At 41.5% G+C, this 21,336-nt stretch overlaps 1 long non-coding RNA gene across 1 annotated transcript; it reads right to left on the reverse strand.

The window, feature by feature from the left end:
- Positions 1 to 5,761: 5,761 nt before the first annotated feature.
- On the reverse strand, positions 5,762 to 19,717 carry LOC133225115 (uncharacterized). The gene is made up of 3 exons (XR_009729031.1): positions 19,630 to 19,717; positions 7,024 to 7,106; positions 5,762 to 5,873 (listed from the first exon to the last, which is right to left on the reverse strand). It is a non-coding gene; the product is annotated as an uncharacterized LOC133225115 (long non-coding RNA).
- Between the last annotated feature and the right edge of the window lie 1,619 nt (positions 19,718 to 21,336).

Below are 21,336 nucleotides of genomic sequence, written 5' to 3' on the forward strand. Positions count from 1 at the left end.
TTACAAGGCCTCGATTGTGTGCGAGGGCCGAAAAAGTAACAAATGCAGTTTAATTACGTTGGATGCTTGGTGGCTGGTTTGCAAATCTTTTATTTGTTTTGAGAAGTGCCCCAGCAGCAGCACTAAATTTTGTGTGCATTCGGGGAGCCTAATGCACCACTTAATGCCGGGGGAGGGAAGACGGTCTCATTAACTGGGCTGCTGTCAAGCTAATAAACTAATGGAGAGCTTAAACAAACACAAAAATGAAGGAAGTAGACATGATGAGGGAAAAATAAAGCGACTAGACATGAAGTCTTGGGACGTGCGTTTCCACCTTCCCTGAAAAGGTGTCCTTGGGCACCCAGAATTTCGCGGATGGAGTTTTATGTCTCGTAATTCAAGTCCCCCTTTTAGGAGGCAAAGGTTTAGCAGATCTATCCAGGAATGAGTAACGAGAGAGGAGCTTTTCCCATCCTGCCCAGAAACCAATTCCAGCTCATCAGAGTTGTTCGTTTTGGACAAGAGTCAGATTCACATTCATAGGACAGAGGGGAGTGGAAAGCAATCAGTGTTTAAATCTTCTCTTTGCCAGGCCGAGATGTTACATAAGGTTGAGGAAAATGTTTTATTATCCCAACGAAGCCCGAAGTGTCAGATACTGACAGCTTTTCAGAGACAGGATACTGGGCTTGATGGTCCAATAGTCTGACTCAGGCTGACAGATTTTCTATTCCACCCTCTCAGATTATTAGTTGTTCTTTTTTGGTCTGTTAGGTATGAGGCGATTTTAAACTAAAAAGGTTAAAGAAGCATACACGTTACTTTGGGACTGGGCTGAAAGAAACCTCCCAGTTCTGCTCATTATGGAGCCCAGGACACATACAAATCTTTTCTCATCTGATTTCTCAGAGTGTCTGGCTGCCACCATTGCACCCACTGAGATGGTACATTGATGATTGGCTGTGCAGTACATCTAGTCAAGCACATTGTCTCCTCCAAGTCCTTTTTGCACATGTTTCAGATGCCACCACATCCTTGTATGAGACTTCAGAGTAGCATAAGCCCATGTTTTACTGAAGTTTTCAACACATAGTCGGAGAAGGGAAGGATTAGTGGCTGTTCTACCTGCCTTTTTTCAACCCCAGAGTTTTCAGAAGAATGCAAGGGGTTTTCAAGTGTTTCTTAATACTCAGTTATCTGACCCACTGGTTAACAAAATGCAGGGTGCTCCATGTTCTTCTGCAGGAAAATATTTACAAAGCAGTGTGTCATTTGGTGACCTTTGCTTCTCAGATACAGAGAGGTTCATGATAAATAAGTCAAGGGAGTCATTGCCAGCTCATAACTTGAAAAGCATCCTTTCAAACCCTGAAGAAAAGAAGTTTTGCATTTGGAGACACACAGATAATGATGGGGGTCTCAGCCAGCATGGGATGTGTATGACTGGGATCACAGGCAGATGTGTGATGCGTCAGCTCTGAGCCAGGCTCAGCTTGGAGCAGGCAGGCAATATTCTAGATCTTCTTGCAGAAGCATTTGAGCTTTCCAGTGTTTTCACTCTCATTTTCAGGATGAAGTATCTGCCCTGAAGGCAGTGGGATTTCTTCGCTGGATTTGATGGCGCCTCATGAGTGTGACAGCAAGTGAAAGAAACAGAAAGATTTCACATTCACCTCACATCAAAAAAAAGCAAACCACATTTTAAGTACTTATTTTCCTTCTGGAGATCTCTGCATTGGGTAGTAGTTTCTTTGGAAAGTTTTGAAAGAGAGTGAGGTTGTTGGTTACATTCTTACAGCCCTCCTCATACATTCTCCACGGTGTCAGGACAGATCTTGTAGCACATTACAGTCATGGCTGCAGTCTCCCCTAAATTACATCCTCTGCAACCTTCCCGAATCCAAGGATTTCCTTCAGCGGAGTGTGGTTCCCTGTGTTCTTGTGAAGTCTCAAGTGGGAGGCAGCAGTCACGCAGAGCTGCTCAAAAGATTGTGAAGGAAATGTGTTCTGAAGAGAAATCAAAATCAACATTTTCCAGGAAGAAGGCCGATTTTGTGTGTTTATTGTCATTCCTAAGGTACTTCAGGCTACCTTTTGATTAATATATCTGAATGAATTATCTTGGCTCTGGAAGAGGATTTTGGTTGCCTTTGGTTAATGCTGTGCTATAAGATGCTGAAATACTGCACAGACGACTGAGGCAGACATCAATAGTACAGAGGAGAAGCAAAACTTTCCATTTCACTCAAGACAAAAGCTTTCATCTGCCTCAAACTAACCTCTGAATACTTTCTTCCCTCAAAAGCTGAGCTGTTTCAACCCCACATCCCACCCTAAGAGACATGGAAGAGCTGGATCTGCATCCATTACTCACTCATTGCGTAGTGTCGTTTACCATGATTACTGTGCCCATTATTCACTCGTAGTCTTGGGTCACTGCTCTCATCCTCTGCTGGTCTATGCATGCTGAATTCCCCAGCAGATGGGGCATCTGACATCTCTCCGTGTGCTCAGCTGAAATACAGTAGCCTGTAGCAGAGGGAATGGGCTTTGGTCAGTGTTTCTATACTCAGTAAGGGTCTGGGACCAAGCATTTAGTCTCAGTGCAGCAAAGTGCAGACTGCATGATGTCCTCAAAAGGATGATGAAGATTCAAACTGAAGGCAGTTGGAAGCCCTCTGTTGTAATCCACAAGCAATAACAAGAACCAAACCAAACCAAAATGAAAAAATCAAAGCCATCTTCAGTGCAGATAATTTACATTTTTTCTGATTTAAAAATTGTAAAGGGAATTTAAAAACTCATTTGAATCAGGATATTTGAGATTTGTTACTTGGAATTATTGCTGGACCATGCTGATGGAAAGACTTGGGTTGTTAAGAATGCCTACAGGAAGAATTGTTTGTTATGAATATTGTATTTCATTAACAAATCATTGTGAAGCCAGCCTTAGTCTCCAAATTGCTTAAGAACTCTCAATTCCAGATATTCATCCCAGTGTAATGTGGTTAACCAGATGGATGTGGACCAGGATCAGATGAGAAGATACGTTTAAGCAGTAAAATAATGGACAATGAATAACAAACACACTTCCATACTCTATTGGTCTGACACACAACCACCTAATTGCTTTCTTCTGTCCCTAGTCAGTAACTTAGTGCTTTTATCTGCATTTTTTGAACATGGGGATATTTGACTAATTCTGCTTTTAGTGCAACATATCTGCATGATATAAATTGACTTCAGTTAGCAACAAGATGTTCACAAGGTGGTTTAGGTTAGGTGTGCCATAGTGTGCTTCTCACCTTTGCCTTTGATGCAATATATGTCAGATTTTTTTTACCGTGGGCTTATTACACATCATCTTTCTATTTTCCTAAGCTTTTCTCTGTGTAAGGGGTAAGAGAAGGAAAATAAAGAGACTGAGAAAGGCCTGTCTTGAAGGGCAGAATTTAACCTGAAGTGAATTTGAAGAGGGAACTGTGTGTGTGTGAAGAAATAGAGCAGCCAACTACAAGAGATTTTAGCATGTTAGAATAAAATACATAGACTCCAATACAACTAGCAAATAGATGTTCTTTCCTTTGACTGTTCTTTTTTTTCAGTAGAAAAATAACATTTGGAAGCATGCATCTAAGCTCTCCTGAAATCAGTGCATCTACTCTGGTTTGTGGCACTCACCGATACAACGTGATCTACATGATAGATTCAGGGCAGTTGGTAAAAAGTTGCTCAAAAATGCATTAAGTTTTTCTTCTTCCTTTTTGATTTTTCTTTAATTTTCAACATGTATTTAAACATGGATAAAGTGAATCGCACGCAGATCCAGGATGGAGTTTCCAGCCTGAAAAACAAAGATCAGCATTTGGTATTGCAGTTAACCACAGATAAAATTCAAATTTGTAACACTTCATTTAGCAGAGTATTAACCCCTGGGGAAGTGAATGGGAGACCTTCAGTGAACAAAACTCCTCAGTGTAGAGTAGGTAAAAATATATCTCCACCAGTTTTGCCCCTGCATCTTACAATGGCGTGAAGGTGACCAGCCCAGCTCCAATACGTTTGTTTAACTTGCTCGGCATTAATCAGAGCACTCTGGGATTAATAATTACTTAATCAAATAATCGCTTCGTGACTCCAACACTATCTTTTTTTTCCTTCAAGCAGGCTGGAAATAAGAGCCGTGAATATGTAAATTGGAACTGATTAGAGGATTAGGTTTCACTCTTTTTTTTTTTTTATTATTTGGAATAAAAACAGCCTGCAGATCCCTCTAAGCCAAGCCATGGCTCTGAATTACAACACTAGCGCCTGTCGGCTGTGATAATTTCACTTCATTAAGTTCCAGATATAAATAGAGAAAGTTTCTTATTTTTTTTCCATGCACCACCTTTAATAAGCATGGACTGAAAACACAGGGGTTATTGATCCATGCAGCTATTGGGTCTTTGCAAGGCCGGGGTAACAGTGAAAGAAGACCAAACACCTTCTACCTGTTGGCTGCTGCAGCCAGGGACAATCCATCTCTGTTGAGTCCATTTTAAAGCTTTTGCTGAAACTGCCAGAGAAGCATTGCAAGAATGGAAGTGTCAGCCTCGCCATTCATAGCAATGCAAAACAAACACGCCTGATAGGCCACGACAGCGAGAAATGTCAGCAGGACCATGCCAGGATTCCACGGGTAGATGCCTGATGCTAAGCACCTCTGTAAGGTCATCCCAAATAACTGAGCTGAACGTGCTAAGCAACCTTTGTGCATCCCTGGAAGTCTTCCTAGGAAAAGGACATTCTTTATACACTTTCCCCTGTAATATACAAGACTGTGATTTTTAAAAGCCTCATCCACAGGCCAGGATATGGCCCACATCCAGTAACGTTTTTAGCCATGGCATCCTCTCATATCCACTAGGTCTAAGAGGGTTTGCATTTTTGATTTATACATGCTTGTCAGTAAATCCATCTCTGGGATCCCTACCACAGAGTAGGGAGCTCACAGCATCATGAGCGACATGGACCATTCCTTTACTTTGTGACTTACAGATTGAGTCTCGGATATGTAAAGCTGAAAGTACTGTACTGCAGCTCAGAAAAGAATTCTGTGGCAGAGCAGAACCATTATTTTCTCAGAATTCAAGGATAATGTTCTTTCTTTTCATGAATTTGTGAATGTCGTTTAGGTAAGGATGCAGAATAAAAGGAAGTTCTTGATTTTGCACTAGAAATAAAACTCCCTTTGCCATAAATAAAAAAAGAAGCTGGAAGGTGGGGGATTTCTGGTGCTACAGCTCTTAAGGACAAAGACTCTCCACCATAGATACTCTGATGTGATTAGATTGATTTCCATGGCCTGCTGAAAGGAATAATTCTACCAGATGAAACACTAAAGTTCATCCTGATCCCAGCTAGCAGTATACTGTGGGAATGCCCTGGAGCCTCATGATGTCTACAGCGGTGCCTATGTGTGCAGTGGGATGGGATGGGATGAGATGGGATGGAGGACATCTCACCTCCCTTTTTTGTGGGACCATTACATGGCCTGAAAACAGTCACAAACCTACACCAGGGCAGGTGCTGGGTTTGTTTGAGGTGGATATGCAAACACCCAAGAGCATGGTGCCTGCTTGTGCAGTGGCTGCGAGGAGACAGTAAAGTCTTGTGAAGGAGAAATGGAGTGAAATACTTGGCTGGTTGCTCATATTATGTAAATTCAGGCTTGAAAGCTTTAAGTATTTTCTTTTAAACCTCACACACGTGGGGCTTGCTGGGTATTCCTGACTGGTGGAATTAGGAGGGCTTGCAGCTCTGGAGTAGAAATCTAGCCACTCCGTCTGATACTTACAAGCATCTTGCAGGTTGTGTGTGCTTTGCAGACATTTTGTGATAGTGATTTTCTGTAAATGAAATTAAAAAAAAAAAGAGAATTTAATTATTTTTTTAAAAAAAGAGTAAAATAAAAAAGTAAAAAGAAGGAAAAAAAATAAAAGCAAAATCATTGCTGTGAAACTGCAGCACTGCTCAGAGAAACCTTGATGCTTTTACCAGTATGGCCAGGTACTTCAAGGCTAGGTGTGCTCAAAATTGAAGTCTAGGAATTAGAGAACACAAACTTCATTTATTCAAGAGCAACTGGAAAACGGGACTGTGTTTCCATGGAGATGGGGGTTATTTCCTTTCCCACAATTCAAATCTTTTCCACAGGTCCTGTTTCTTTCTGGTCACCCGAAGGTTTTGTTGAGGAGGATTTTTCAGGTTTGATCTCAGGAGTTGGCCAAGCTCCAGGCAGAACAATGAAAAAGTCATAAATCACTTTAATAGATATAACAAGAGGAAAGAACCAGAAGGGAGAGAAATGGAGGGACTGAAATATGGCAGTCCCAGCACATCCATCAAACACAGAATACTCTTGTTGAGGTACAGGAGAAGACAGCAATTAAAACAAGCTCAGACCTGCTGTAGTGCTTTAAGAGCTCTCATGCCTGAGATGCTGTTCAGATTTGTGTATAAAATACGTATATTGAAGTTTTCTCCCAATTCTGGTGCTAGGGAGTGTTCTGTGCTTAACTACTATCACATAACATTAAGCTGACAAGGCCTAGAGCTGCTTCACCAACTCAGGGCTGTTTGGAGGTGGGATTCATTCCAGCTACCTTCAAACATCAGAACCATCTCTGTAGTGCCTAGGGAAAGACATATTTGTATATTCAGCCCCATCTAAGATAATTATCTTCAGAAGGTGGTGGCAAAGATCATAGGATGGCTGGGGTTGGAAGAGACCTTTAAAGATGATCTAGTCCAACCATGCTCTCCAAGATGGAGAACCCCTGTAGGTATTAAATGAAACCTAGGGGTAAAATACCTTCCTGAACTGTGTACAAGTAGACAATGCATGTTTATTGGTCTCAGAAAGTCAAATAGATAACAAAGCAATAGTGATACTCCTTATACAGTGCCCATCACCTCAGTGAGCAGTTACATTGCTCATTGGCAGTGCAGCGTGGGTTGTTCAGGCACGTCATATTAAGTGTTGTGTCTTACTTACACATAGTCTACAAAACCTGGGTGCCTCTGCCTGCTTCAGCCACTTGCAGCTTCTAGTGATATTAGTAGAGCTCCGTAGCAGGTGCCTAGAAAGACAGTTTGGTTATTATAGTACAACCATGCCCCTTTCAACAAAGATAAAATGGGTTTGTAATCATTTTTAGCAACATACAGAGGACCAGAAATTACAGAGTTTATGTGGGGAATAGTTTTTGTTGAAGACTTTTTTTCTCATCTCTCCTCTAAAAGCACAGTACACACAGCTTTCCTCCTGCAAAGCTGATAAATGGTTTAGCCATTATTTAAAGTTTGGGAAAAGGCAGCTACAGAAATAACATTTTAATGTATTCCAGATTAGACTTCATGCTATATTTGTAATAAAGACTTGTTTCCAACACTGGTTGGCAGATCACTCATACGGACAATTATCCAAATAGCTATTAGGATACGATTGCGCTCATTTCCAGGCAATGCAAGGTTGCCAGAACTCAGCTTGGCTGGCGGGTGGATTTTGGTTTGACTTTTGGAGAAAACCACAAGAATTTGTCAGTCGTCTTGGCTGTAAGGGAGTCTTCTTGTCCTGAGGCTATTCTTTTTCCTCTTCAAATACAGAAGGCAAGACATGCTCTCGTTTGGTTTGGGTTCCTCTGTATTTATTCTGTTATCTCTCACCTTAGAGGCCTCGGGAGGAGAAGACTCAGATGTGCCTAGGTTAGGAGGTGAGGGACCTCTCCCGTCGTTCATAGAGAAGAGGAGGATCAGTATGGGAAGAGCACATGTATCCTGGAGGATAAAAGCTGAAAAGAAAATCAAAGGTAATGAATTTCTTTATGGGGGGAAGGGAGCTTAAGGGAGGGAATACTTAATGCCAAGCTAAATCAGTGTTAGATGGGAATGGAGACTCCCTCTCTATGCATTATGCTAATGTGTCGTTTGGCAGATCTGAATCATGCTGGCTGGTTTAGTCAAGAGCTTGAGTCGAAGAACACCAACTCCCTCAGAAGGAAAAAGATCTCTTTGTGCCAGGGAACATGTTCTGTGGTGAGATGATGTAATTGTTTAAGTCATAGATGCAGTGGTCAGGAAGCTTTTTCATATTGAAAGATAGGTAGGTCCACAATGGTCCATGAAACTTCCAGTAGCTCCAACCATTCCTGTTTCTAGAGCTTAGAACAGAAACAGGTTCATTGTGTATTGCCAGTCTAGCGTGGGTGCTGCTTAAGGCCAGCAGACAGAGGTTGGGTTGCGGTGTGTGTCTCTATCTGAGACTTACAATAGTGCATTTCACGACCTTAAAGAAGGTGCTTCAGTGATGATGCTCAGTCTTCTTCCCTTTGTAAAACACACATAATAAATCTGGAATCAAATCATAAGCATTGCACTGTTGAGATAAAATTTATGGAAGATAATGTGCTCCTTGTGACAAGAGGATACTTGATAAAAGATCCAAAGCTTTGTTCTTCTCTATTTCTATAATCAGATAATATAAACACATCACATTAACTGCAAGGAAGTACCAACATGTATTGGTATATAAATATGTCTTTATACATAAACATGTATATAAATCTCTTTCCAATCTGTGTTTATCAAGGAGATGGTTCAGGACTAAAGCATCTTCTTTCTCATTTGCTTGTCATGAATGACACTGTATACTGTAGATTATAGTTGAACAGTGGAAACACTGCTTCAAACGCAGTCAGGCTGCTGAAAATGAAAACATTTTAAAGGACAAGAATATCACAGGCCCTTTGTTAAAAAGCAATCTCAGGATCTTCTCTGAGCTCCAGTTGGGTCTCCTTCTAAAGCCTTTTCTGTGGGGTGAATACTACAACATTTCATGTCTAGAAACCCTTTCTTGCTGGCTGTGCTCCAGCACAATAACTGCACCAAAAGGGCTGAGGCATATCCTACCAATGGAGCAGAAAATTGCTTCAAGGCTAATAGCAGTAACACCTTGGCGAGGCAAACTCTGTAATTAGCAATAAAGCAGCACCCATGCCCAATAGGGCTATTGTGCCCCATACACGATTCTGCTCTTTGGTGCAAAGGGGAAACGTGTGTGTGAGTGAGAATGAGTCTACAGAGGTAATCCCCATCCAGTATGTTAATGATGAATGTGCTGCAGTTGGCATAAAGTGGAGCCTATGCCAAGATGAGGCCCTCTTGTTCCTTCCAATCCCCCCATCTACCTTCTCCCAAACACCACATTATATTTTTAGCATTTTTATTTTCTTGGAAAAATATATAAACTGCAGTTATAAAATGTGTTTAAACAAATGAAATGGAGCTAGCAGGTGTACAGAATGGCCTAAAATGCTTCCCATGGCTGCAGTTAAAAAACAAAAACTAAACTTAAACAGTTCCATAGTGGAAAAAAAGCCCTGTAGGTAGAGTATATAAATGTCATTTTGTCACACTGCACAGTCACTTTCAGTTTCAACTCCTCAAATCCACCTCGTTCTGGGTTTGGATCTTCATTTCTCACCCAGATTAAAGGGGTTAATTCGCCTGTTGCCATCTATGGGGAAATCAAAACCCAGAAGTGCCACTATTTTACATTCCAGGATCCCTAGCACATCACGGGGAAAGCTAATCTGCAAAGCTGTGAATGCATTCTCTTATTTACTATTTTTGTCATCTCCGTGTTGGATCTGGAGAAGACTTGGGCTCAGTTTGGAGATTATTTATCTTCAAGATTTAATTTTTAGTAGAATAGAGCTGCATTTACGAGTTTAATCAAAAGCAAAGGACTTCTGGCAGCGCACATGAAAATATAAGCACATATATATATAGATCTGTATATATGTATGTACACATATAGAGAGGATGTCTGTCCAGAATTTATAATCAAAATACACCATTAGCCAAGAGACGGGCGGCTATGTGGAGAAAGAAAATAATTCATTCTAAGTAGAGCTGGAAATAGAGTTTTGCATTGTACTTGTGCTGCCTGGTTTGGTGGAAAAGCTATAGGAAAGGGAATATTTGAGAGGTTAAAACTGAACAGATTTTAGCTTCTTTTCACCATCTGAATGCTCAGAGGAGTAAATACATTGAATTTTGGGTAAGGCCCATCACTAGCTCCTTGTAGCAATCGCTGAGGAATTTTAGCATAGGGAAGAAGTAGCCTTTGATTCAACAGTGAAAAGTGACATTTTTATGTCTGGTTCTGAACATTTCTCTCTGCCTACCTAAATGTTGATAAAATGTTTGTTTCCTAAAATAGTCCCCATCTCAGAATCTTTTTTATTCTATTTTTGCCTCCGTCTTTGTTTCTTTCTTGCTCATAATATGGGGAATCGTTTTTCTCTATGTATATGCCATTTGAATTCTGTCCACTTGAAACCGAGATCAGGGTCATAGCAAGATATTTTGCTGTCCTGCAGGCAGCAGTTCCATGCTGTCCTTTAAAAAGTTACTCAGAGAAGGACTGTACAAGTTCTGTAGGGAGCTCATAGCCCTGGAGGTAACAGTTACTCAAAGCAAGTTTCTTGGTTCAAGAAGCACATTTGAGCCTATTTAGCATCTCTCTTGCTTTGGTTTTGCTACCACCTCCTAAAAGTGGCTTTGTTGCAGGAAGCCTCATTCTAGACACAAAGCCCTAATCCATTTTTAAGATTCCTCTTTGCAGTGTTCCATGGGGCAGCATGGTCCTGTACCACTCCAGAGCTCCCTTTCCTTCCAGCAATCAAGGATCACAAAATACATCTTTGTTAAATTAAATAAACCCTCGCTTTTTTTTCCATAGGGAGTTACTCAGCGGGCAATGAAACGTGGCACATCCCCATTTCCAGTCTTTCTGAAGCTGTTTGGTTCTGTAAATACATTGTTTTAATGCACAGATTTAATTCAGGATTAAAATTCATTAAAACGCATTCCCATCTCCATTCATTTGTTTAACGTCCTATTTAACTCTGACAAAAATGTTGGATTATTTATTTTTACAGGGATTAAGCTTACCTGTGTTATTAAATCAATAGGGATGTAATTGTTTTGGCTAATTAAAACTTTTCAAATGAAAACCACAGTCTGAGCATGTTCCTGATTACTGTAGTTGTCTGAAATGTTTGGTTCAAATCCTTGGTCCTGTTTTTTGAACACCCACCGTTCCCCTGGCATGTTCATTTCAGAGTGATTCTCCAGCCCTGTGCAGTGTGCTGATACCAGTGTGTTAACATGCCATGCTGACAAATGTGGACGGATGGGTGATTCCCAGTTTTGGGTCCAATTTTCTTTTAATGGGTCATTTTGCTCTGAAGGGGTAATTCATTCCACCACCCCTCTACAAAACTGGAGACATGGTTTAAATCTCGTATCTACTGGAAGGCTGCAAGTGTGGTGAGAGTGCTCCAAATTCATGGGGACTCATTTAGGAACTGAAGAGGAAAAGAGATGTGAAAAAGGAGAGATGGTTCACTTGGGTGAGGTACAAGGTTTCTGGCTGTATAAAAGCAGCTGCAGAATGAGGCAAAGACAAACGGCAGCAAATCAAAAACACTTGAATGCAGTGGACTATTAAAAAGCTTTGGAGGTGTCTTCCCATGTAGTGTAGCTTTATCATTGCTCCAGCTTCTGCAGGCTTTTTGGTATCCTCATCTCTGCACACAATTATAAACCTCATTACCAGAAAGGATTTCTTCAGGCCTGAAGGCAGTCCAGCTCACTGTGCTAACAGGGATGGACTTGGAGGAAGACTATTTTAAACTCCCGATCATATGCGGTATGAAGTTTAACATGATTTGCAGTGAGGCTCTGAAGAGTTCTGGAGCTCTATATTCAAGCCCATCCGTATGCACAGACAAGTGAAATCTTTTCATACAAACAGGGTGGAAATTCTTGGCTTTTCCAGGAACCGGCCTTATTTCCAGCGGATCGTGGTTTGGATTCCCAGCCTGCCCTTGGCATTCCAGTTTTCCCCCTGCTTGCCACAGCTAGATTGTGTTTGCTGTTTCTGGACCGAAATGCTGAACAAGATCCTAGTGCCTCAGGTAGGCGATGTTTTACCATGGAGGAAGAAATCCCTGTCTGAAGTCAGGGAATGGAACCTCCTAGTTAACAACTGGCAAACCTACAGGAAAGGAATTGAGCTGCCGTCAGTAGGTAACATATTAATGGCTGGTGTTTAATTTCTTATAGGTAAAACATAAGAATATGGTGGTCCTCACATTAGTGGTCTAACTACAGAAAAGTCTGTGTAAAAAGGTAGCACCATTTCCTTCCATCTACCATTAAGGACCTTGCAGATCTGCCAGAAAAGGGAAAATTAACCTTCTGTGGAAATCCAGCAGAAGGCCTTTTCCCTTTTAAATCATTAAAGGAGAACTTAATGATGCGTCAGTCTGCAGAGCGCATTTCAGCCAGATGCATACAGGCATGTGGGGTATTTGCCTGGCTGCCTTGAAGACACTGCAGCTCCAGATTTCCTCCTCAGACTTTACCAGACTACTGCAGATAGCAATAACTACATTTCCCTCTGCTGTTTCTGAACTGGCAAAGGTTAGAGGCTGCTGTGATCAATATCTGCTGCTGAACGTAGCTCTGCTGTACCAAACATGTGCTGGTTTTTCTGCATGGTTGGCAAAAATAACAGCATCAAGGGGAGAAAGACTCAGCCCTATGCAGGGACAGATGAAAGATGACTGAAGTTTGGCTGGCAAGAAGCTCAGTGAGGCATAAATGAGTGGGTTATGATCAAGCTCAAAATGATAGTGACAAAAAAAGAGAAATCCTGCTATTTCTAAGACCCTTTTGAATGCAAAGACTCATCTATAGCCAACAGATGCCTGGTACAGGATTTTCATTGGCTGGAGACCAAATTAAGGACAATGCTATACATGAAACTTGCTCGTTTGACCAATGTTATGCTTCATTTTCATCAGTGCTGTCCATGGAATATTAGCTATTCTGGCAGTTATTTAATAAGGCAAATGCACACAAGGAGCCCTTTAAGGTAAAAAGTAAAATAATCTCTATTTTCTCTTCAGGAGGTTTTGGCAAATGGGAAAAGATGGAGGAGAGGGAATAAAAAGTATATGTGAAACAAAAGTTTTAACAGTCTGTCGAACCAATTGGTATAATTAAGTTTTACTTCAGCCCTCAGGAAACCCCAGGGAAGTTTGTGGCATCCCAGTTCATGTGCATATTAAGTAGGGGGATCATGTAACCTTCATGCAATGCTGGAAAGGGTTGGTTTTTAAGGAGTTATAGCACTCATTTATAGCAGTGTCAATCTGAGGTAGCTCTGCACTGTGGCAGTGTTAATCCAGAACTCTATTTGGTTGCACAAAGTTGAGTTTGGATTCACCAAAGGTCTCCAAATTAGAAGTGGAGGCAATGGAAATTAGGGTAGAAACATGAGCTAAACCAAATGCCAAATAAAGGCCTGACCAGACACACCTCAGAATTAGTCATTAAAAACCCATCAGGACAGCGTACAATGTGCTGTAAGGAGATGAACAATGTCCCCCCCCAAAACCAGTTCCCATCTTCTCCCTTCTGACTTGTACTAAACTGTAGGGGATCTTTCAATCCTCAAGGTGGTATTGGAAGTGATGGAATCTGATCTCACTTTATTCCCCTGAGCCATTCTTCCTATTTATAGCCAGTCACACTGCATTGTGACTGTGTGACAGTAGTGCTGTAAGAAATCAATATAACAAGGTGGTGCTGCAAAAATCAATATAATAAGGACTAATTCCTTAAGATCATCATTATGGTGAAAAAGTAGTAATGGGAAGAACCTCTTCAACAAGGGCAGCATTGTCCAATAAGCAGATGGCTTGGCAAACCAGCAATCTTAGTTTTTCCAAATGTACTTATCTGCCCACTATACCCAATTCTGCTCTCCCTCAATAGTCTCATTGCTTAAGTTTCTTACAACATCGGAGTAAGTCTCATATCTTCACCAAGTCCTTCTTTAATACTTAAACCTATCACTTTACACTGACATTATTTCTTCCATTCAATACTAGGGTAAATCCTCAGCTGTTGAAATGAGTCCTGTTCCCCTGGATAAAGTGTGGGACGTCTTTCCAAATACAAAATCGGTTTTTCATTCTAAGTGAAAAGGAAAGCATGAGAAGATTTTGGTACAAACTGGCTCATTACAATTTTTAGTAGGCTTCCCAAGGAGATCTCAATAATGCCATCTCATTGGGTACACAGGGGAATAAAGAATGAGGAGGAAGGAGATTGCAGCTCATTTTAACATGTACAGAACTAGTGAGATTCAAAGTTACAGATTCTAACCCTTACCCCTTTTTTCCTTCTTTAGCCCTCAGTCCTCTAAGCAGTCCCAAATATGATACAGCACTTTAGGAGAAAAACATTCCTATGGTATTCCAAGAGTGCTGAGGTGGGAGATATAGACTTACAAAGGCCTTCCGGGGGGGGGGTTTAGCCCCCCAAACAATGCTGTTATAGAACATGTCCTCACAAAATATTCAACCCTTGCACATTTCCATTTTGGGCTTGCAACCAGGTGTGCCTGAACTCTCTGCAGCAGGGTTTTACCCAGCGTGATTCCTGGAACAGAAATGCAGCTTGTGCCCATGTGCTTTCCCCAGCAGCTTCAGTTCCTGAACAAGCAGTTCTTTCCTTGCACGTAAGTCACCTACATGCTGGAAAAAACCCCAGAAGGAACCTGCAAATAGCTGCCTCTTATAATGCCCTCCAGCATACACAGGCATCTTCTCTTAGATGCCTCGCTTGGATTTCTTGCCTGAGCTGTCTCAAAGGCTGAGATTGAGCATACTGGGTTACGTGGCAGTCTGACTTCTTTTGACAAAGCAATAAGGAATGGAAGGAGTATGGCTATGGCACCCTCTAAGCTCACTGTTGGGTGGTCTAAACCAAGAAGTAGTGCATGGGAGCAGATATTTGCTTCAAACCCACGTACTGCAGTGTTCTGGTCCAGAGCATTAAACACAGGCCAAGTCCACAGAGGTGATTTCTTTAGTTCAGGTGGTAGCATCACTTTCCTCTGATGCAGAATGTCCCAAGTGCACTCTCAGAGGTGACTGTCTGCTACAACAGCACTTTCAGAGCTGCTTACCAAGAATGGCAGAACTCTAGCATGTTATAAATTAGCTCTTCTGTAAAGAAGCAGTTCTAAGATGCTTTGTGAAGGCTCCCATGGAATGAATGAGACACCTGCCAGTGATGGCTTAGTTTAGTGTGATCTATCTCTTGGAAAGGTTTTGGACTGGCTGATTTCATGAGATCCCTTGGAGCCCAACCTTGCAGGATTCTAAACATCTTTATTTTCACCCCCATCACATCAAGTGTTTGCCTTTCTTTCTTTCCTTCCCAGGTCACTAGTCTACTTCTTCTAAACAGCAGCATGCCTCTCGAATGCAAAGCATGAAAGCCACCCCACTAATCACAGAAGGGTTAAAAACATGATTGGTGGGCAAAGACCCCCCTTTTCTTCTGCAGGGTTGGTTGAAATTGTGAATAGAGACTGACAGCTTGCCTGAGTGTTTGTGGTTCAATTTGAAACCACAAGACCCAGAAGCACATGGTTTAGATTCAGTGTCTTTCTCTAGCTAACACGAACCATTTGTTCAAGCAGCTTAGCTATCTGTTGGAGAATAGCTTTGCACCGGGATCAGCCTTGATTCACCCCAGACAGGCACATGCATTCAGATGGAAGCCCAAAGAAAAAAAAAGGGAAAAAATTCCCAAACAAAGGCTTGCATTTACTTTTCCTTGTTTATTTTTGCAGCTTGTAAAGGAGCTACTAATATCCTGGTTAAAGAAAATGTGAAATGCCAATCAAAAGCAGCACCAAATGAGGTTGTGTTTACTGCAAAGCTGTGTTTTTCACTGCCATTTCTAAGGCAAATTCCTGTCAAATAGTAGTGTCAGGCAGGGCATGGAAAGAACTTAAGTCTTCACTTAAGAGACTTAAGTAACTCAACAATATATTTGGACCAATCTTTTCAAGTTTGGCTGTGTAAAATGAGGCACATTTTACACGTGGAATAAAGCTAAAGTTTAGTCAATGAACTTTCACATGGGAAGCACTTGAATATAAACCTAACACAAGCCATTTACTTTAAGTCCACTGGGTGCAGAAGACCATAAGCTTAAGTGCTTTATTGCTTCTAATAAAGGCAGAAAGGTTGAACATCTCTGTGTCAGGTTGAACTTGCTAAGAGGAAGAGGAATCAAGTGGGATAAGTATTTGGAAAGTGTATGTTTCTTATCTACTCATTGATGACCTGCTCTGCCTTCTAATAGCTTGTCATTTATCACTATGTTATCATGTTGCTTCAGTATTACTCATCCCCTGGCTGAAAGGAGCTGATGCTGCTATAGAAAGCGGGACTTGCAACAACAAGGCATTCTATGTGCAGAAGAACAGTCCGTGCAGCTTGATAGGAAGCAGATTATATATTTAAGTCTTTACCTTTCATACATCACATGAAAACATACATATTTCAAATCTGAAATAGGCTTTCAACTACCACCAAGAACTAAAAAGGGAAGGTGAGCTAAGATAATACTTGCTTCCTTGAATTTAAGCGATCTACAATAAGGTTAATTAAGCTACACTTGCAAGCAACTCTTTCCATCTCCATTGTCCACCTAAGGGCAGAAGGATTTTCCAAGCACAGTGTAATGGATAGGAAGCACCAAAGGGTGGGAGCAGTCCCCTTTCCCACTCAGGAACATGCAGGCTGATTTACACTTGCACACACACAATGAGGTAACATCATGGCATTCAGGCCCAATGAGAAGAGGTAATCTGATGAATTATTGTGGGGAGGAAATAAACCCAGTGTTCAATTACCCCAAATCACAGGTATTAGGGCTGAAATGAATTCTCCTAAAGCAGTTCCCCATCATCTAGCCCCCAGGATTACTTGTTTCACCTCTGTCCTTCTTGATATAAAACTGGTTCTGAGATATTACGTTACAACACAGGGAACCACCTCCTGTACTCCAAGGTGAAGTAGCTTAGAAGAAAGAAAGAATACTTCTCTGCTATGTCTCTCTATCTCCTAGTTAGGAATAAGTGACCGTAAAATCTGTGTATGTGTGAAACCACAATATATTCCCCTGTTCTGTCATTAAAAGCCACTCACAACATAAATGTGAATCAGAGGTGGAGTGCATTCAGTGGCGGGGAGGAGCATGTGATTATGTACCATGAGTTTACTTCCAAGAAAAGATTGTATTTCTGGGAATTCAAAATAACATATATATTATTTTAGTATTATGGGAATATTGAAAAGACTTCTAATGTTACTGCTTTTTAAGCTACTATATAATCACAGTATAATTTTTATTAACAAAAAGACTTTATAACTTCAGAGACATGCAGCAGTCATTGAAAAGCTAATGAAGTGAGCATGAGGCTTTAAAGGCTGAGATACACTGTAGGGATATCAGGAAAACTGCCTTGGCAACTTTAGAGCTGAGTAAAAGGCAGGTTTAAGGCTAATGCCTGTTGTTTAAACCATTTGGCTGGGCAACGGGAGTGGGGCTATTCACCAGAGACACACAGGGAGCCCCCTTCTCTTCTACTTCCCTCCTGTTTCTTTAGACCTCCAAAATGTTTTCCTCTCTTAACTTGTATGATCACCTCTTGTGAAAGAGAGGCCTAAGATAATGGTGGTTTTCTCCCGAGGTTTGTGTAGTAAAAGCAAGTGTGAAAGTGTGCCAGGTTGGATGGGGCTTGAAGCAGCCTGGTCTAGTGCAAAGTGCCCCTACCCAGCAGGGGATTGGAGCTAGGTTATCTTTAAGGTGCCTTCCAACTCAAACCATCCCATGATCCCACAAAAATAACCTCCCCAATAAGCTTCCTGAAATGGCACAACAAGTAGTTGGAAAGAAGAGCTTGAACCCTTAAGTTATGAAAGCATACATCTGACTCCAAGCAGGCATTACAGTAACATCCAGAATACAATCTTGCCTGATTTGATTTCATATCTGTTTATTTTATTTGGACACCACTGGGTGCTTGTTAGTCCTCACCATTGCGACTGCTAATGGCTTTTAATTTCTTTGGTTACAGCAGGGTTTTATTTAATGGATCAATCCAAATCTGTTGGGAAGAGAAACCATGTCCCTGACATCTGCCATGTGCTCAAGTGATAAATAATCTGCTACACAATCACATGGAGAAAGAAGGAGCTTGGCAAGAAGATGGGCTTGTCTAGGAGGTCTGTTCCATCCTGAAGAACAGTGAAACTCCTCCAGATGTGGCATTTCCCTTACGTAGTGTCACATAGGTGAGGCTGGAATGACAGCCTTGTGCTTCCATAGCTCATTATGGATATACAGGCAAAGGAGGCATCATGACATACCAAGAGCCTTACAACATGACAGTCTCTTTTCTAACCATATGAAGGATAAGCAATGCAAACTGCTTAATTCTTAGAGTGTTCTGTTTCCATTTAGTGTGTTTTGCTTGCAAACGTGGCTTCAAGTGGCTGGGATTATCAGACTCCTTTTGATGAATGATATTATGACAAGTTACTTCAGCTGTTTTTTCTATTGGGAGAAATCATGTTTATGGAAACACAGAAGGGAGGAAAAGATAGCTTCAGGTTTAGGTTTTACTTTCCTATAAATAAAGCAGCCTGAGCTGTGTCTCATTTGGCACAGGAATAATTTTCTGTAGCAGAAGTAATAAAAAAATCAGGATGATATTTGACTAAAATATGATAAAACCCCAAAATATTAAATTAATAAAATCAAATAATATCGCTTTTACCAGCATGGGAAACTCTTACTCTTAAAAAGCTGAAAGAGTTCAGTGTTACAGCTCTCAAGAGAGCTCAGAAAAGTTTCCCTAATTTTAGTGAAAGTGCAGCTACCTCCTGTGGATAAGAATAAGGAGCCTGGTCTGTGACTTATGGTGTTCATGTGAATACAATTAGTTCACTTTGTGCAGTGGAGTGGTACTGGCAGAAACAAGCCCAATAGTTACTAACATTGTGATTCTGGCTGTGGCTTTGCTTATTGTAAACATGGTGCAGTTACTTACATTAGCAAGTAATTAACTATCCATTAATACATTTTAATCTAAAATGACCGCAGACCTGATTCTCATCCAGGTTAAGGCTCCTTTTTGCATGTTACTGAAGCCAAGTGCAGCATCACACTCTGTATGTCTGTGCAGGCATCTGTCCTTCATAGCACAGTGTTTCTATTTGTGGCAAGACAGATGAAATACAATGGGAGATTCAGCCCTACCTGATCATCAGTGCACTATTTCAGTACTTGATTGAAGGGAAAAGCATCTCTATAAATTACAAAGGGGAAATAGCTGAAGCAGCAAAGCCATGAAGAGATGAGCTAGAAGCTTTAAGGTTTCATGCTATGGACATCATCTACTTTATGGTAGAGGAGGGAGGGTGCAAGGGGTGCCGGTGACCTCAGCCACCCCAGACATACATCTGAGTCCAGGTTACAGCTGACTGGAATCCTGAGATTTCCCTGGCCAGGAGCCAGTTCGAAACCCACTCGAGCCACCCTGGTATTTTATAGCATTGTAAAGACCATATTGTTTAAACCAGTTCAAAAATCCTCCACACAATCTGGCAGCCTCCCAAAACCGTCTTAAATGAGCCAAAACTATCAGCAGCCACCCACCTTCCTGTCCATTATCCTCTGATTAATGACGTTCCACCGACAGGGTCCAACATTCAGGATCTCCCTGCTGCAGGACCTCTGCATAAATATGATCTCGGAGACCTGTAAATTGTCTGTATAGTTTGCAGCTGTGTTTTATATGGGGGTGTCTCTTTGTCATGTGGTGACCATGCAGGAGGGGGTTTCTTAGGGGGTGGAGAGAGACCAGGGCTTGCAGCATCTTGTAAAACCTTAATTAGACACAGCAAAGGAGGAGAAATCAAATCACGCTGGAGGTGGGATCCTCTTGTTTCTGTGATTGGTTTTGTGCTCCCTATCCAGCCACCTTGTACCTTCTGGGTCAGAACAGCCAGAATAAGATCAAGCATAAGAAAGAGACAACCTCTTCAGCTGAAATTAATTGTTGAACAGATTAACTCCATTAGGCAATTAGTTAGAGGATCAGTGTTAACTTACCTATCTTGATTACCGGCCATGTGCTCCATGTGCTCCCTTATGCAGTGTGGATGCAGGGTATTTTCCAAGTGAGATGCTTGCAGACAGATATTGTGGTACCTAGGCCAGCCCAGGAATAAAGAAATAGTCCTACTAGTAATAAAATCTTCAATTTGTATTTCTCATCCATAGGGCATTTCCATTTCCCCCCCTGTGATTCTGTATTACCTGACTGTCTGGAAGGGGGAAATCCAAAGTAAAACCATGAGTGAAAGGAATATTACTTTGAAGTCAGTAGTTCACACTTAGGAAATGTCTCAGAGATTCTGCATTGTCCTGGGCATGTGACAGCAGATGAGCAGAACATCTGGCTTGTGACTTCAACAGGAGCCGGCCATTGACATACTTTTAATCTGGAGTGAGATGCCTCTGATTTTATACAGAGAATCATTTCTTCATGGTAACTTATTCTCCTAAAGTGTTATTCCTTTAGCAAAGCAGGCACAAGAGGCGAGTAGTGGTATGTTGTACAGTTCCTTCAGTAGATGTAAGGCTTATGCCCTAGGCATGCATGCTCCCCTCCATTCAGAATGTGGTGGTGTATGTGCATAGACAAATATTTCTGGGTGAATGCATACCTGAATCTCCATGTGTTTGTGTACGTTCTCACGTCTGTATCAGTGTATAGAACAAGTATATATAGAAGCACATCATATGACTTTTCAGAAAGCTTTATTTCCATGAGGAGCTACAGAGTACATTTGCACTCAGCAGTGACTCATCTAACTCTTTTTTTTTCACTTTGGTCCTGCTGAATCCAAGAAATTCTGAGTAAGTGAGCTCTGCCACGTCCCAAGTGTAGCAGGGATTCCTCACAGTCCTCGATGCAAACACAACTAGTAATTCTCCTCAGAAATAGCAAGAAATTGCTATTTGCGGGCTCATGCTTTACGCAATGATGACCTTGGCTGAGGCAACCCAAATGGAAAGGGCCGCGGCGCATGAAGTCAGTGCCACTGTGGTAAATAAAGGCAGCGCCAGGGAGGCCCGGTTTCAACATCGCCTGGCAGATGCAGCACAGCTGGGCAGGGGCACCGTGCGTATGAGCTGTGTTTTCTTAGCAGCAGTCTGGGAACCTCATGGCGCTATGTCATAGTGAGACAGGCCAGGTTTGGATCTCTGCTGCTTGTTTGTGCTTTACTTCTTCATGTGCAGACCCTTTTAGGCGTTAGAAAGAGCTGTAAACCAAAGTGATGGGCTACAGAGATAGAC

This window comes from Neopsephotus bourkii, unplaced genomic scaffold (genome assembly GCF_033783945.1).
Source record: "Neopsephotus bourkii isolate Nb327-2 ecotype Australia unplaced genomic scaffold, CSIRO-AGI_Nbou_v1 NB_1749, whole genome shotgun sequence".
NCBI classification, from domain to species: Eukaryota; Metazoa; Chordata; class Aves; order Psittaciformes; family Psittacidae; genus Neopsephotus; species Neopsephotus bourkii.